Below are 17,429 nucleotides of genomic sequence, written 5' to 3'. Positions count from 1 at the left end.
CCCTGAGATCCATTTTCTTGTGGGCATTTACAGTATATCCAACAACAGTAATAGAATCAATGATGGACCACACACAACAGGAGGGACAAACACAAATGTGCAAAAGACAACAAACTGTGCAAATACAAAATTAATAATAATAATAAATAAGCAATAACTACTGAGAACATGAGGTGTAGATGAGATGAGATGAGATGTTACCACCGAAGTCACTGGAGTGTTGGATTATCAGAGTTTTACTGTACTTAGACCAGATCTACTCAAGATTCACGATACAACACTCAAATTTGTGACATGTTCATTGGAACATACACTGAGATGCGTCCTTTGCGTTAACGACCAACACACCCGAGTATGTGCTGGGGGCAGCCTGCAAGTTTCGTCATACATTCTGGCGCCAATATAGCCTGCCCAAAATGTTCAGCAGAACAAACAGGCAACAAAAAAAACAACAACAAAAACAAGCCCTTAAGTTCCTCCCTCACACCCAAGCACATACGTTGTCCTTTAGCCCCAGGGTAGGTGTCCAGTCTCAGGCCTCCAGCAGACGTGGACTCAGGCCTACAGACACTTTGACCTCCCAAGTGGACTGGCAGAGACTCTCAGACTTAGTACTGGTTAACGGGCCTTGACTACCACACTTCTGATTTGTCCTTGGGCCTTGATTCGAGGACACTCTAGTGTAGAGCTGAGGCGATTCTTTGCATGGTGTCAGCATTGCCACATTTCAGTGAGTTGTTAAACAAAACCCCCAACTGCTCCCTCAGGTGTAAATATTTTGGTAAAGGTATAAATATTAGCTGGACATTAATGGATTTAAATCTAAGGATGCAACGCTGAGGCTTTATAAGGCACTGGTGAGGCTTCTCCTGGAGAACTGTGTGCAATTCTGGGCCCCTTATTTAAGAAAGGATATGCTGACATTGGAGAGGGTTCAGAGGAGGTTCATGAGAATAATTCCGGGAATGAGCAGCGATTAATGGCTCTGAGCCTTTACTTGCTGGAATTTAGAGAAATGAGGGGGAATCTCATTGAAACCTACTGATTGTCAAAAGGCCTTGGAAGAGTAGGTGTGGAGAGGGTCTACTATGAGCAGGGGAGCCTAGGACCAGAGGGCACAGCCTCAGAATAGAGGGACGTCCATGTAGAATGGAGAGGAGGAAGAATTTCTTTAGCCACACTGTGGTGAATCTGTGTAATTCATTGCCACAGGCAGCTGTGGTGGCATGGCCTTTGGGTGTATTTAAGACAGAGGTTAATAGGTGTTTGATTAGTCAGGGCATGAAAGGTTATGAGAAGAAGGCAGGGAATTGAGTTTGAGAGAGAAATGGATCAGCCATGATGAAATGGTGGAGCAGATTTGATGATCCGAATGGCCCAATTCTCCTCCTGTGTCTTGTGTCTTATTTCTTTTCTTCAAAATAATTCCAGGAAGGAGGAGAGACATTTCTCCCTTAAGACAACAATCTGGAAGAACTGCACTGGAGTGTCCTCAAACCTGCAGAGCCTGACACGGAGGTGAGGCTCCCACCCAGCAAGAGGAGGCTGGCACTCCATTTCTCAAAAGCAACCACAGGCATGAAGCCGTTGCACACTGGGATTATATGCGGCACATTAAAGTATCTCTTCAACAGCAAATTAGAAATCTGTATCAGCAAAGACTCTAGCAAATTTCTACAGATGTACCGTGGAGAGTATTCCGACTGACTGCATCACTGTCTGCTATGGAGGTTCCAGTGCACAGGAACGAGAGAGGCTGCAGAGAGCTGTAGAATAAGCCAGACCCTTCATGGGCACAAGCCTCCCCACAGAGGCATCTTCGAAAGGCAGTGTCTCAAAAAGACAACATCTACCCTTAAGGGCCCCAGCACCCAGGACATGCCCTCTTCTCATTGCTACCATCAGAGAGGAGGTACAGGAGCCTAAAGGCACACACTCAATGATTCAACAGCTTCTTCACCCTGCTATCTGATTTCTGAATGGACATTGAATTCATGAACACTATCTCCCTACTTTTTAATTTCTTTTTTTTTGCACTATTTATTTAATTTAACTGAACAGTATATACTGTATATATACATATACACATACACACTCAATGTTAATTCACTGTTTTCTTTTTTTCTATATTATCATGTATTGCATTGTACTGCTACCGCAAAGCTAACAAATTTCACGACGTATGCCAGTGATATTAAACCTGATTCTGATTCGGATTCTCTTCTCATTACTACCATCGGGGAGGAGGTACAGGAGCCTGAAGCCCCACACGTAATGCTTTAGGAACAGCTTTTCCCCCTCCGCCATCAGATAATATCAGATATTTGTGTGGTTCAGAAGTACCTTGCTGTTCCTCTTTTGCACTATTGAGTTTTTTATACGGTAATTGTTATGTCTTGCACTACACTGCAGCCACAAATCGACAAAGTTCATGGCATGTCCAGTGATAATAAACCCGATTCTGATTCTGAACCACAAAGTATATATATAGTATATATTAATACATACACACACATACATACTATATATATGTATGTATATATTTCTATACATAATTTAAAAAATATATACTTCCATCAGCAAGGATTAGCTGATTGGATGCACTTTTGCAAGATTTTAAAACTTTGAGTCTGAATTGGCAGAAATCAGCAGAGGCCTATTTCACCAGTCATGGTCAGGGTGTGGGTGTAAGCGTCACCATTCGAGCCCAGTGTTCCTTGCTTGTCACTACTTGGCCTTCAGGAGGTGGAGCCGAGACAATTTATTCAACCACTGTGGTCTTTCTGGTGAAGGGGCTCCCACCGTCCGATTGGGGAAAGAGTCACAGGGTTTCGACTCAGAGATGGCAAGACATCCTTCCATCTCCCTCAGCTACTCTCCATCTTAAGCACATTCCCATACAACTATGGCTGAGTGAGACTAGAACTAGAGGTCACGGGTTAGAAGTGAAAAGTGAAATGTTTAAGGTGAACTTGAGAGGGAACTTCTTCACTCAGAGGGCGGTGAAAGTGTGGAACCAGCTGCCAGCGGATGTGGTGGTTGCAGGCTTGATTTCAACATTTGAGAGAAATTTGGATAGGTGCATGGATGGGAGGGGTATGGAGGGTTATGGTCTGGGACTAGGTAGAGATGAGCTGAAGGGCCTGTTTCTGTTCTGTAGTACGCCATGACTCTATAACTGCATGAGGTGCACTCTCTGTCCTTTCTCCTCTTCTCTTTCCACCATCCACTGACCCACATTCTCCTCCCAGAGTGGCAATGCTGCATTTGCGTTTTTTTCCAGTCCGGTGTCCTGTATTTGGCGCTGTCGGATCCTGACACTTTTGTGATCCAAAAGCTCTTCGGAAGTCAAGAATGAGGTATAAAACTCATTGCTTATTATCATTTTATTAAATGCTACAAGAGCAAAGAAGAGGAAGCTGAAAACGAACAAGAGGAGCCAAGAGAAAGGAAAATACAAAGGGGAAAGCAGTTTTGGACATCTCATATGTCTTGTTGGATTAAGGTCTATATTGTTATTCTTTTTCTTGTTTAAATTTCTTTACACTTGCTGATATGTTTACATAATCACTTGTTCATCTGTAAAAGTTCAGTAGACTTTCAGCAGTTTGTAATTGTTGAACTGTGATACTTGTGCAATCCAAGGGCTCTTCAGAAGTCAGGACTGAGGCAGAAAACCTATTACTTATGGTAGTTTTATTAAGTGTGGAAAATAAACAAGAGGAGCTGAGAGAAAAGGGGGAAAAAAGCAGCCATAGTCTTCTCCTACTCAGACTGGAGATAACAAAATCCCATTGACAATGAACCAATAAAATAGCCAGATTCAAATAGCTTGACAACTACTACTGAAAAGTAACACCTTTCAAGAAAAATGCCGAAGCAACTATGCTGAAATTCCTGGGAAATTCACTGAACAATTACATGTATATGAGACCATAAGACACAGGAGCAGAATTAGGCCATTTGGCCCATCGAGCTGCTCCGCCATTCCATCATGGCTGATTTATTATCCCTCTCAACCACATTTTCCTGTCTTCTCCCTGTAACCTTTGACACCCTTACTAATCAAGAACCTATCAGCCTCTACTTTAAATATACCCAGTGACTTCATCTCCACAGCTTATATAGCTGATATATAAAAGTGCAAGCAAGCATAGTAAAGTTAAACCAGAGTTAAAATAGCAATTCTACACCCCAGTCCACTGTAGCCTGTCTACACTGGAGTAGCCAAAGAAGATTGTGCAGACCCCTTTGTAAGGTTGGCCTTGAGTTTCCTGTTATCCGCCCCTTTAATTCCCCATCCCACTCACTTTCTGACACACTGATCTGCTCCATTGTTCCAACAAAGCCAAAGCCTCCTCACCATCCAGGCAAATGCTACAGCCCCGATTACAGATAACCAGCCTTTCCTGTTCGTGTCAGAACAGTCATCCACCTGGTCCCCCTCCACAGATGCTGCCTGATCTGCTGAGTATTTCTATTGTACTTCTATGTTCTGATGTGAATGCCTGAAAGAAAATCAATCTCGGGGGGAGCATGTGGTGAACTCCACAGACGGTCCCCAGCCGGCTGAAAAAGGAGGAGGGTTGAGTATGGGGCTAACAACCCCATCCTGTAAAAAGCCAGTGCTACAGAAACGCCAGCAGAGTTCCAAAGACCTCGTCCCTGGGAGAGGAAGGATCTTTGAAGATGGAGTACATGCGGACTGGCCCAGGGCGGAGATCTCCAGTGAGCCGCTCCCTGCAGCCTATGTCTCAGTAAGGCTGATGGGCTTAGTATAAGTAATTAGCATATAGTGACATATAAGTACTTTGGTAATAAGTTTGCTTTGACCTTGACTATTTACAACATTTAATTTGGGACTTTGCGCGGCTGCGTTTTGTTCAGCGCCTCGCAGTACCGACACCCTCTCACCACTCATTTGTCAACCGGACCCCCCCCCCCCGAAAGCATTGCGTCACCTGGGCAACCGCGGTCTCCGCCCAATCAGAGACATTCCCTTTGTTCTCTACCCCCACCTTTGGGGTGCTGAAGGTCACTGACTGGAGCGGTGATCTGCTCCTTGCCGCACGGGAGCTTTGTGACCTGCTGAGTACCGTATCCCCCGGCACTCACTGCAGATTCCCGGTGTTTTGGATTTACCAGTCAGGATGGCACTGAACTTGCAGGGAATCTCTGTAAAGTGCCTCTCACGATCATTATTTATGCAAACTTTCCACGCAAGAAATGTTATTGCAGAAATGTGATTTTATTTGCCGTTTATTCTTACGTGCTTGCCTTTTATTTTTGCCGCTGTGTTTGCATAAACCGATTAGTTGAAGTAATGCAGTACAAATGGGTGACATCAGTACCTAACGCATCCTCCCTCCCACCCACTCCACGCCACCCTGGAGCCTGCCCCGATCTTCCGGTCACGTTGCACCGTGTTTACGGCGGTGGATCAGCTGTTCGGGCGCTCTGTCCTTCACACTCCCCAAACGTGGAATCGCGCAGATCAGCCGGGAGTATTTCCTTGTCTGCCCGCTCCCGTTCACCCCCGGGTCGGCGAAGCTGGGGATGGGCGCTGCGCCGTCAACACATTATTGTGTGTCTTTGTTCTGACCGGGATCTCTCCCTCTCTCTATTTCTCTCGCTCGCGGGTGAGTCTTTATCCAGATCATTGCAAACTCTCCTCAGCACCACGATGCTCTCTGGTTGCAACTATTAAAATGCAGAACTCTGGGATTAAATTGCAAGCATTAAATTTGTTTTTTTTTAATTGCAACTGTTTTAAGGTTATTATTAGAAATGCATCTTAATTATTTGAGTCTGGTGTTGGGCCGTGCCGTTTGATGCCGGTTTGTTTACACCGGCTGTTTTCACCTCATCCGGGTGGAGAGGCTGATTTGAGGCATCCGAGCCGGTTATCGCTGCTGTCCCCTCGGTCCCTGGCTGGGACTCGACCCGCCGCCTGATTCTCTTGCTCTTGTGACTCTGCGCCCCGCTTCCCTCCGGCGGGCAACTGTAACGCACCGACTGCCCGCGGTGTTGTCATCCCGGTGCGAACCCAGTTACCGGAGAGCGTGCGTTTGCCTTGCGCGACTCGCAAGTTCCGAGACGCGTTTACTGCCCTATGAAGTGTCATGCGGGGATCGCGGCAGCCAATCACTGCACGGCAAAGTCCCACAAATACCAATATAATCTGTAAAATTTTGTTAAGATGGTATCGATCGTGGAATGTGCAATAGTTAAACTTGCTGTGGTTCTTGGAGTATCAAAGTGTTTACAGTGCCGAGGTTGTGCACGGTTTTACTGTGTACGGCATAGTCGCAGGCTCTTCGGCCCACATTGTCTGTACTAAACAAAAGCCACTCTGGAATTTACTTCCACCACTATCTGGTCCTCTCTCTGTGTAAAACAAAAACTTCCCTGCGTATCTCCTTTGAATTTGCTCTATCACCTCAAATGCATGTCCTGTGGTATTTAACATTTCTCTCATGAGAGAAAGATTCTGACTATCTACTCTGTCAATTGGATAGCAGAGTGGAGACATGTCTCTACCAAAGGAGGTGTAGGGCACTCCTTCCCTCCTCCAAGGTGTAATACCTGCTTATCCACTAACCCCCCCCCCCCCCCCAATCAGGGTCAATGAAGCTATGGGGGAAAAAAGGTGGATGGTCCTATGAGCAGCTGGTGCATATCACAAGTCCTGGTTACAATCTGAAGGGTATTGATAATGGCTGGGGTCACCTGTCTTGTAAAGTGACTGCCCAGATAGAGGCAATGGCAAACCACTTCTGTAGAAAATGTTGTCAAGAACAATCATGGTCATGGAAAGACCATGATCGCCTGCATCATAAGAGATGGCACATCATGAATGAATTGTCAATGGCTGTCATAATTTTATAAGCTCCTATCAGGTCTCCTCTCAGCATCCAATGTTCCAGAGACAACCACCCAGGTTTAACTAACCTTTTCTTATAATTCATATCCTCTAATTCAGATATATCCTGGTAAATCTCTCATGCACTCTACCCAAAGCCTTGACATCCTAAAAATAATGGGTGACCATGTGGCTGGACTTGTCTGTTCCTGCTTACCACTGAAACTCAACCACATTAGTGGGACTGGGGTCACATCCAAGTCAGACTGGGCAAGGTCAACTGTTTTACCTCCTGTAGGTCACTGGTGAACCAGAGAGATGTTCACAGTAAAGGCCAGTTAATGGTCATGATCATTGGTTATGTTATTAATGTTATATATATTGACATCATCCTTTCCTTGTGAATAATGAGGGGTGATCTTATTGAAACATTCAAGACCCTGGGAGGTCATGACAGATGTCAAGATGTAGATGATACTTTGAACCTCAAACAGAGGGACCTAGTTTCAAGATTAAAGGGAGACTATTTAAAGCTGAGGCTTATAAGAGCTACTTGCAGAGGGTGGTGAATGTCTGAAATGTTCTACCCCAAGGGAGTTCTGGTGGTGAGATCATTAATTAGTGCATTTAAAGAGAAGATGGATAATTCTTTTGTATTGAGGGAAATGGGGAACTGGTGCACAAGAGGAGGTGAGAGAGATCAGCCGGGAACAGATTGAGGGGTCAGTTTGCCTACTGTTGCTCCTACTCTAGAGCAGAGCTGAGGAGGAATTTCTTCAGAAGGTGGTGAGTAGAAACATAGAAAACCTACAGCACAATACAGGCCCTTCGGCCCACAATGCTGTGCAGACATGTACTTAACTTTAGATCTGGAACTCATTGCTAAGGAGAGCTGTGGAGGCCAAGTGTGCTCAAGGCTGATATTGATAGGTTCCTAACTGGTAAGGGGGTGAGGGGTTACTGGGAGAAAGCAAGTGAATGGAATTGAAAAATGAATCAATTATGATTGAGTAGTGGTACAGTCTCAATGGGCCAAATGGCCTAATTCTCCTGTATCTTATGGCCTTATTTTCTTCTGTAGTTGCTACAATGGCAAAGGATAGAAGCATGATAAAAATAAGGTAAATTGATTGTTGAGGGGAAAAGAAACAGATTTTAAGGAACAGGGAAGAGAACTGCAGAATATAAAATAAGAAGCTGAATTGGTGAGCTGCGATTTAAAGTAATGCTCCAAAGAACCCAGGAATGATCTGTCCGACCAAAAGGAAGGAACAAGTTAAATTCTCGTGAGACTCCAAGGGTGAAAAAGGACATAAGGAAGCAACAGAGGGCAAGGAAGGAGGCATTGATTAAATACAAAGCTTCAGGGGAGTCATTGAATAAAAGAATTTGAAGAGAAGTTTAAAAATGGAGGGCAAAGCAAATAATAATAATAAACTGATTAAGTTTGTTATTAATCAGACTGGGGTTTAATCAACACCTGGGGTGTTGCTGATGCTCATTTTGGTTGGGAAAAGAACCATTCACTGCCTAAGATCGATATTTGTCATCTTCTCAAGCCCCTAACAATAGCTGCTCTCATCTTTTGAACCAAACCTTCATTACTATCATCTTCAATAGATATTATCTTTGTATATTTAAAGCAGAGATTGATGTGTTCTTGAACAGTAAGGCCATCAAAGGAAAGAAATTCAGCCATGAGCGAATGATGGAGCAGACCTGATTGGCCAAATGTCCTGAATCTGCTCCTATGTCTTATAGTCTTAATAAACTTATCAAAGAGCTTAAACTAAGATAGGTATATATTGCAGAGACTTGTCGATAAATGTTGGGATGAAGACATGGCTAAGAATGAATAGATAAGTAAACACAGGGAGATAGGAAGAATACTTAATTAATATTTTGCTTCAATATTTACCAGGGAGATAGACCAGGTGTGTTTATGTCATTGGATGCTGACTTGAGTAATGATACAAGTTCATTTAAAATAGGTAAAGGAAATCTATAAGAAAACTAATCGAACTTGGATGATAAAATCAGTACCCTAAATAAATTGCAACTTTATGCTTTAAAGCACAAAGTGAATAATTTGCGATGTCGTAGATCTGGTGGGCAGCTAACAGAATGTGTGTGTTTTAGGAAGTTGTGAGGGTGGGGTGAATGAGAGTTGGTATCTCTGTCCTATAAATTGTCGTCTAAGTAAAGTGGCCACTTTATTAGGTACCTCCTGTGCACTTGCTTGTTAACACAAATATCGAATTAGCCAATCATGTGGCAGCAACTCAATGTATAAAAGCATGCAGACATGGTCAAGAGGTTCAGTGGTTGTTCAGACCAAACATCAGAATGGGGGAGAAATGTGATCTGAGTGACTTTGACCTTGGAATGATTGTTGGTGACAGATGGATTGGTCTCAGAAACTGCTGACCCCCTGGGATTTTCACACACAAAAGTCACTAGAGTTTACAGAGAATGGTGTGGGAACCAAAAAAAAACATCCAGTGAGCAGCAGTTCTGTGGGTGAAAATGCCTTTTTAATTCTCATTAAAAAGGTCAGAGGTCAGAGGAGAATGGCCAGACTGGTTCAAGCTGACAGAAAGGTGACAGTAACTCAAATAACCACACGCTACAACAGTGGTGAGCAGAAGAGCATCTCAGAACGCATTTCTAAAGGGAAAACCTTGCTTGGCCTTCCTCACTGAATTTTATGAAGAGAGATTAAAAATAAAATAGCTTTATTTGTACGTTGAAACATACATTGAATGACCAACAGAGTCCGAGGGTGTGCAGGGGGCTGCCCACATGTGCCACCATGCTTCCATTCCGAGAAAGCATGCTCTCGACTTACTGACCCTAACTGTACATTTTTCAAACATGTGAGGAAACAGGGGCACTTGGAGGAAACCCATGTGTTCATGGGCGGAACATATAAACCTCTTACAAACAATGGCAGGAATTGAACCCTGATTTTCCAATTACTGGTGCTGTAGAGTCTGCTGGTCGCTACACTACCGTACAATGCTGTGACAACAGATAGCCAATGGTGTTACTGCAGCTTATCTAGATTTTTAAAAAGGATTTTGATAAAGTAACTGAATAAGTTACTTATTGGACTTGGGGGATAAGTTACTAGCTTCAAGATAGAAAAGAGTGGGAGTGAAGATCAGTTATTCACTGCAGGTGAGCAGTGGGTTTCCACAGAAATGTGTCGGCACTCCGCCGTTCACTGTGTACGATAATGATATAGGCTGTGGCATCAAAAATCATAAATTTTGAAGTATGAGGAAGATGCAATATTGTGCAGGGAGAACTTACATTGGGAAGGACTGCAGTGGTACTCAGGAAGAGTTTGATGAACATGCCAAATGGGAAAATCACTGGCAAATGAAGTGCAGCAGAAAAGAACTCGAGGGAACGTGAGGAGGAAGTCTGGGCCTAGCAAAGAAACAAAGGGATCTTGGAGTATGAGTATAGACACAAGAAAATCTGTAGATGCTGGAAATCCAAAGCAACATACAAAAAAATGCTGGAGGAACTCAGTAGGTCAGGCAGCATCTCTGGAAATGAATAAACAGATAATGTTTTGGGCCAAGACCCTTCTTCTGGGCTGTACAAGTACGGCAGTTATTAGGAGCTGCGACACAGATTAGTGAAGCCTTGAGGGTAAAAATAGAAAAGTAAAGAAGTTATGTTCATAGACCGGGAAGGTGATGTTAAAGGGGGAGGGAGGTGAGACAGAGGGAGTTCGAAGTAGCATGGGGGAAACTGAGGGATGTGGTTAAGGGAAGGGGAACAGGAGATAGACCTTGAGCTGAAGAAGGGCGAGGATCAGGTTGGGGGTGCATTAGGAATGGATGTGGTCATGATTGTGTGAGCATGCTTGTACGTGTGACCGGCAATGGATGGTCCCCAGTCCAAACGAACAGAAGCAAGTCATCCTTTATGTTTAGAGATGTGCAAGAATCCCTGGTTAGACCAGTCCAGATTAGATTTCCATTCCCCCCACCCCCCCCCATTACAAAAAGAAGGTAGAGACAAGGGGGACTACAAAGCAAAGATTTCCATGATTGATCCTCAAAATGTGTGGGCAATACTCACTGAGAAAGGACAAATGTATCATCTGGGTTTACTTGAGATGCAAAGACAAAGGTTTCTACAATGATATAAGATTTTAACCGAGTCAATGTCTCTGGTTTCGGGATAGAGCATAAATATGGGTCCTCCGTATAGTGAAATGCAGGTGGGAATTTGGAAGAAATCCCTGTAATAAAATAAAGCTCATCCCACAGGGCGTGTTTGAAATGAACATTTAAGGGAGGCCAGATAAGCAAAGGAAGGAGAAGGGGGTACTAATACACTTCTATGAGGAAAGAGGGGAGGAGGCTCTGGTGGAGCTGGGACTGGCTGGGTTCAGTGATTTATCTGAGTGTTGTAAATCCTATTGCAACACTGTGCACAGAGTAGTCCAAAATGTTAGAAGACTAACTCCTCCATTGCGCAGAATAGCTAACAGTGCAGCCTCAGCTGCCTTGGGGTGGCCTGGTAGCATAATGCTATTAAAACGCAAGCGACCCAGGTTCAAATCCCGCTGCTGTCTGTGTGGAGTTTGCACGTTCTCCTCGTGACCGTATGGGTTTCCTCCATTTGCTTCCACACTCCAAAGACGTGTGGGTTAGTAATTGGCCACGTGGGTGTAATTGGGCAGTGCAGGCCTGTTACTGTGTTGTATCTTTAAATAAATAAATAGTTTAGATCACAGATTATAATTAGAGAAGTGTTATTAACCCCATGTATAATCTGGCAGGGATTGTGGAAGGAGAATTCCTTTGGATGTGGTGTGGAGATAGAAATGGGTAGAATTATTTTTGCAGACCATCTGTGAGCCTTGCTTGGTGAATGACATGGAATCTTGGGGAGGGGTGGGGTGTATCTGACAGGAGACAGATGTTGTTATTTAATGACCTGCCCATTTTCACTCACACTTTCACACTGCTGGAATTGACGCCCTAGGTGATCCATTTGTGGCTGTCATGTTCTAAGACTTTGAAGTGGCTCCTTGTGATGGAGTGTGACATTTTGAATTGTCGGGCTCTTGGCTTCAACATTTTTAAACTTTGCGACAGATTACAGACACAAGAAAATCTGCAGATGCTGGAAATCCAAAGCGTACACACACAAAACACTGGAGGAAATCAGTAGGTCAGGCAGCATCTATGGAAAAGAGTAAGTGGTCGGTGTTTCAGGCCGAGATTCCTCTTCAGGACTGAGAGGGAAGGGGGGAGATGCCTGAATTAAAAGGTGGGGGGGTGGGAGGAAAGAGACTAGCTGGAAGTTAATTGATGAAGCTATAGATTTTTTTTAAGGACTTCACAGGGACCGGTATCCCTGCAGCACTCCCATGCTTTGATCATTGTCCGTTGAGTCCTTCCTCTCTTAGGTGAGAATCAAAAATTAAAGAGTGGCCAGTGTGAAGTGAGCAAAGGGGTAGGGAGGATATTAAGAAAACTAATGTTTCACATTGGCTTCTGTATCCTCTTCAGTCACAGAATTGTACACCATAGAAACAGGCTCTTTGGCCCACCTTCTCCATACTGGCCTTTTGCCCAGCTGCACTAAGGCTATTTGTCCACACTGGTTCTATCACTTCTCTGCTTGTCTAAGTGCATCCTCAATAAAAAGTAATTGTATCTGACTCCACACCTTATCTGGCCGCAGGTTCCAGGTAGTTCGGGCAGCACAGTGGCATAGTGGTTAGCATAGCCCAGTTACAGCGCCAGCGACCTGGGTTCAATTCCCACAACTGTCTGAAAGGAGTTTGTACGTTCTCCCCGTGACCGTGTGGGCTCCCTTCAGCTGCTCCAGTTTCCTCTCGCAGTCCAAGAAGAGACGGGTTAGTAGGTTAATCGGTCACATGGGTGTAATTGGGTGGTACAGGCTAGAAGGGTCTGTAACTCTAAATGAAACACTGTCACACTGTAACTCTAAATAAAACATAAAATATCAAGAACTCTCATTGTGTTTTAAAATACCGGTAAACTATTATGTCAGATCCTCTTTAAAACCCCTTCCTCTTTCCTTAATCCTGTGCCCTCTTGAGCTTTTGATACCCCTAGGATAGGAAAAAGAAATTCTTGACTATCTATGCCTCTCATAATTCTATGCCCTTTTGTCAGGTCAGTTCTCAGCCTCCTTTTGAACAGGGAAAACAAGCCCGTCCTGCCGAATCTCTCCCTGTGAACAAAGTCTTCCAGTCCTGGCCAAGTCTTTCACCAGCTCAGTCACATCCTGGTGGTTGTCAGACTGACCTTTAATCTCAGACTAGGTGACACATATACAGAATCAACTCAGAGTAAGGCTAATGTCAGTCAAAGTCAAGTTATTTAAAAAGAGGAAGCAAGTCTGCCCTTAGGATCCACTTCAGTATACAGTTTGACTATTAATATGTCAAGTAAGGGGGGTAATATTAACACGTTAGCATTCATTTTGAGAGGACTAGAATATAAAAGCAAGGATGTAATGCTGATGCTTTATAAAGCACTGGTGAGGCCTCACTTGGAGTATTGTGAGTAGTTTTGGGCCCCTTATCTTAGAAAGGATGTGCTGACATTGTAAAGGGTTCAAAGGAGGCTCCAGGATTGAATGGCTTGTCATATGAAGAGTGTTTCATGGAACTGGTCCTGTATTCATTAGAAGTCAGAAGAATGAAAAATTCTTCTGAATTCTAATTGAAAACTATTGAATGGTGAAAGGCCTTGATAGAGTGGATGGGGAGAGGATGTGTTCTGTGGCAGGAGAGTCTAGGACCAGAGGGCACAGCCTCAAAATAGAGGGCATCCTTTTGGAACAGAGATGAGGAATTTCTCTAGCCCGAGAGTGGTGAATCTGAAATTCGTTGACACTGGCAGCTGTGGAGGTCAGGTCATTGGGTATATTTAAGGCAGAGTTGATAGAGTCTTGATTAGTCAGGGCATGAAGCAATTTGGGGAGAAGGCAGGAGAGGGAAAATGGATCAGCCATGATGAAAAGCTGGAGCAGAATCAATGGGCCAAATGGCTTAATTCTGCTCCTATATCTCATGGTCTTAGGGTTTGATCACAGCTATCTACCAGCTTGACTATAGAGCATGCCCTATCAGGAAAATCTGAGCAAGCCAGAGCTTCTCTCTTTGGTCTGTAGGAGATAAGATTATTAGATTAGATTGTTTGTCACATGAAACATCAAACATGAAATGAAATGTTTGCGTTAACGAGTAACTGAGTCTGAAGGGGCTGAAAGTGTCCTCATGCTTCTGACGCCAACACTGCACGCCCAGAACTTACTAACCCTAACCCATACATCTTTGGAATGTGGGAGGGAAACCGAGCAGCCAGAGGAAACCCATGTGGTCATGGAGGCAATGTGCAAACTCCTTACAGACAGCAGTAGGAATTAAACCCTGGTCGTTGGCGCTGTAACAGCATTATGCAAACCACTACCCTACCGTGCCACTCATGGAGGATGAGAGGTGACTTGAGAAGAGGCACAGCCATGGCTAATACAAGAGGGCATAATTTTTAGGTGATTGGAAAGTATAGGAGGGATGTTAGAGTTAGTTTTTATTTACCCGGAGAGGGTTAAGTGAACACACTGCCAGGAGGAGTGGTAGAGGCTGATACATTAGGGACGTTGAAGAGCAACACACGCACAAAATGCTGGAGGGACTCAGCAGGCCGGGGAGCATCTATGGAAAGGAGTAAACAGTTGACATTTCAGGCTGAGATCCTTCATCAGGACTGGAAAGAAAGGGCTGTATCTGTGCTGTACTTTTCTATAACTCTATAATGCTAGGAAAAGGAGCGTCTACATAAGGTGACTCTGACTGGAAGTGATAAAGTAGTGGTGGTAGGGTGAGTTACTGGATGTAAGTGTTGATCTGTCTTACTTCTCGGGGAAAGCAACTGTTTTTGAATCTGGTGTTCCTGGCATGGATGCTACATAGCCTCCTCCCAGATGGGAGTGGGACGGACAGGGTGAGTGGGTTCCTTCATAATATTGGTGGCCCTTTTCTGACTCTTTTCTGTATGTTTGTCCATAATGGCAGATGGGCTGGTGTCAAAGGTGCACTTCTGCACTTATTCTAGAAAGAGCGGGCAGCACCAGGGAAGTGTAAAGGGAACATGCAACTCAATGTGGATCAAATTAAATGTCTCAGCATATATTCATCGCAAAGAGCAAGATAGATTAAAGGTTAGACTGTTAAACTGGGGCAGGTAAGAACTCAAATGAGGAAACTCAAATAGTCAAAATTGTTTTTAAAGTATTCTGATCAATATCTTAAAGGGATTTATTGATCTCCTGTGCTTAAAGAATACAAGGGGTGATTGCTAAGTTCGTGACCTAAGGTAGAAGGAGTCAGTTTTAGAAAACCTAGCACATTTATTTTTCAACATAGTCCCCTCCTATATTTACACACTTAGTCCAGCGGTCGTGGAGCATAGGGATCTTGGGCCTCCAGAAAGTGTCCACAGCAGGGGTGATTGATAAGTTTGTGGCCTAAGGTAGAAGGAGATGATTATACAGCTCTCATTACATGCACATGCAGGTCAACTCTGAGTGATTATGCAGAAAGTTTGAAGTTAATAACGCATCAGGGGTGATTGATAAGTTTGTGGCCTAGGGTAGAAGGAGATGTTATTAATTTCAAACTTTCTGCATAATCACTCAAAGTGTTGAGTACATGTGTATGTAACGAGAGCTGTGTAACTCATCTCCTTCTACCTTAGACCACAAGCTTATCAATCACCCCTGCTGTGGACACTTTCTGAAGGTCCAAGATCCGTATGCTCCACGACCGCTGGACTAAGTGTGTAAATGTAGGAGGGGACTATGTTGAAAAACAAATGTGCTAGGCTTTCCAAAATTGACTCCTTCTACCTAAGGCCACAAACTTATCAATCATCCCTCGTACAAACCAAGTTCGCTACCCTTGGTGTTTATTGTACACTAATCCTCAAAATGCAAACCCTTTCCTGATATAAAATATCAATGAAATATTTGCAAAATCCAACACACATACAGCTTCCTTGCTGTGTGGTTCATGTTTTTTCTTCGGCATCTCAGCTAAAGGACACTTGGATGTCAGTGTTGCTAGATGTCCCTCACTACAATGTTAAAACCTTTAAGTATTGCATGATATTTATCTTATGGTAATCTTTTAAAAACTAAAGCAATTTCCTTTCACTCAAAGTCTTCATGAAGACCCTGTCTGAATGATTCTTCACTGTTGCTATCACATCTGCTTCCTCCACCTCCCCTGACAGCATGCTCCAGGCATCTACCACTCTCCGTATTTTATTTAAAGAACTTGCCTCATAAATCTTTAAACTTCCCATCCTTCACCTTAACCCTAAGCTTCCTAATATAAGACATCTCCAAGCTGGGGAGAAAACCTTCTATGCCTCTTCTAATTTTATATACTGCTACCAGGTTTCTCCTCCACCTCTCTGATCAGTTCCTATCCCTCACCCATAGTTTCTTCTTCCTCCCCAATGCTCTTAAGACATTGTGTACCATGGTGGTGTAGCGGTAAAAGCACTGCTACTACAGCCCTGGGTGTTCCGAAGTTCCGAGTTCAATTCCGGCGCCGTTTTGTAAGGAGTCTCTGTATGTCCTCCCCGTGGAATGCATGGGTTTTCCTCAGGTCCTCCGGTTTTCTCCCACTGTACAAAGACTTACCGGGTAGGTTAATTGGTCATTGTAAATTGTCCCGTGATTTAGGTTAGGGTTAATTGGAGTTTCTGGGGCAGCATGGCTTGAAGGGCCAAATGGTTCTGCTCTGTGCTGTATCATTAAATAAAAATAAAATAGAATTATAAGGTGGCGAGAGGGAAAGCAGGAGAAGCTACCAGGTGATAGGTGAAGCCGGGTGGGTGGGGGAGAGGGGATGAAGTAAGAAGCTGGGAGGTGATAAGTGGAAAGGGCTAAGGGCTGGAGAAGAAGGAATCTGATAGGAGAGGAAAGAGAATCGTGGGAGAAAGGGAAGGAGGAGGGGCACCAGGGAGAGGTGATAGGCAGCTGAGGGAAGAGTTAAGAGGCCAAAGTGAGGAAATGAAGAAGGGAAGGGGAAGAGAAAAAATACTCCAAGTTGGAAAAAAAACTATGTTCATACCATCAGATTGGATGGCGGCTACCTAGACAGAATATGAGGTGTTGCTCCTTCAACTGGAGACTGGCCTCATAATGGAGAAGAGGAGGCCATGGTCCAACATGTTGGAACAGGATTGGGGATAGGAATTGAAATGGTTGACCACCAGGAAATTTTGCTTTTTGCTGAGATGCTTGACAAAGTGGTCCCCCAGTCTACATCGGGTCTATCCAATGGAGAGAAGGTCACATTGGAAACACCAGATACAGTAGACAACCCCAAATGGATCGCAGGTGAAGTGTTGCCTCACCTGGAAAGACTGTTTGGGGCCCTGAATGGAGGTGAGGGAGGAGGTGAATGGGGAGGTGTAGCACCTTGGCCACTTGCAGGGATAAGTGCCAGGAGAGAGATTAGCATAAGGAGAATATTGTAAACTCGCTACAG

At 44.1% G+C, this 17,429-nt stretch overlaps 1 protein-coding gene across 1 annotated transcript in view; it reads left to right on the top strand.

The window, feature by feature from the left end:
* The first annotated feature begins 5,436 nt into the window (after nt 1-5,436).
* Nucleotides 5,437-17,429, top strand: part of ccdc92ba (coiled-coil domain containing 92Ba) — a 77,682-nt gene continuing 65,689 nt past the window's right edge. The window contains exon 1 of the mRNA XM_073053315.1: nt 5,437-5,639. The gene's annotated coding sequence lies outside the window, so the exon portion shown is untranslated. The remainder of the gene's footprint in view (nt 5,640-17,429) is intronic.

The sequence above is a fragment of the Hemitrygon akajei genome, chromosome 8, assembly GCF_048418815.1.
Source record: "Hemitrygon akajei chromosome 8, sHemAka1.3, whole genome shotgun sequence".
Taxonomy (NCBI): domain Eukaryota; kingdom Metazoa; phylum Chordata; class Chondrichthyes; order Myliobatiformes; family Dasyatidae; genus Hemitrygon; species Hemitrygon akajei.
The sequence above is the reverse complement of the archived record's forward strand: the minus strand, read 5'-3'. Positions and strand labels throughout refer to the sequence as shown.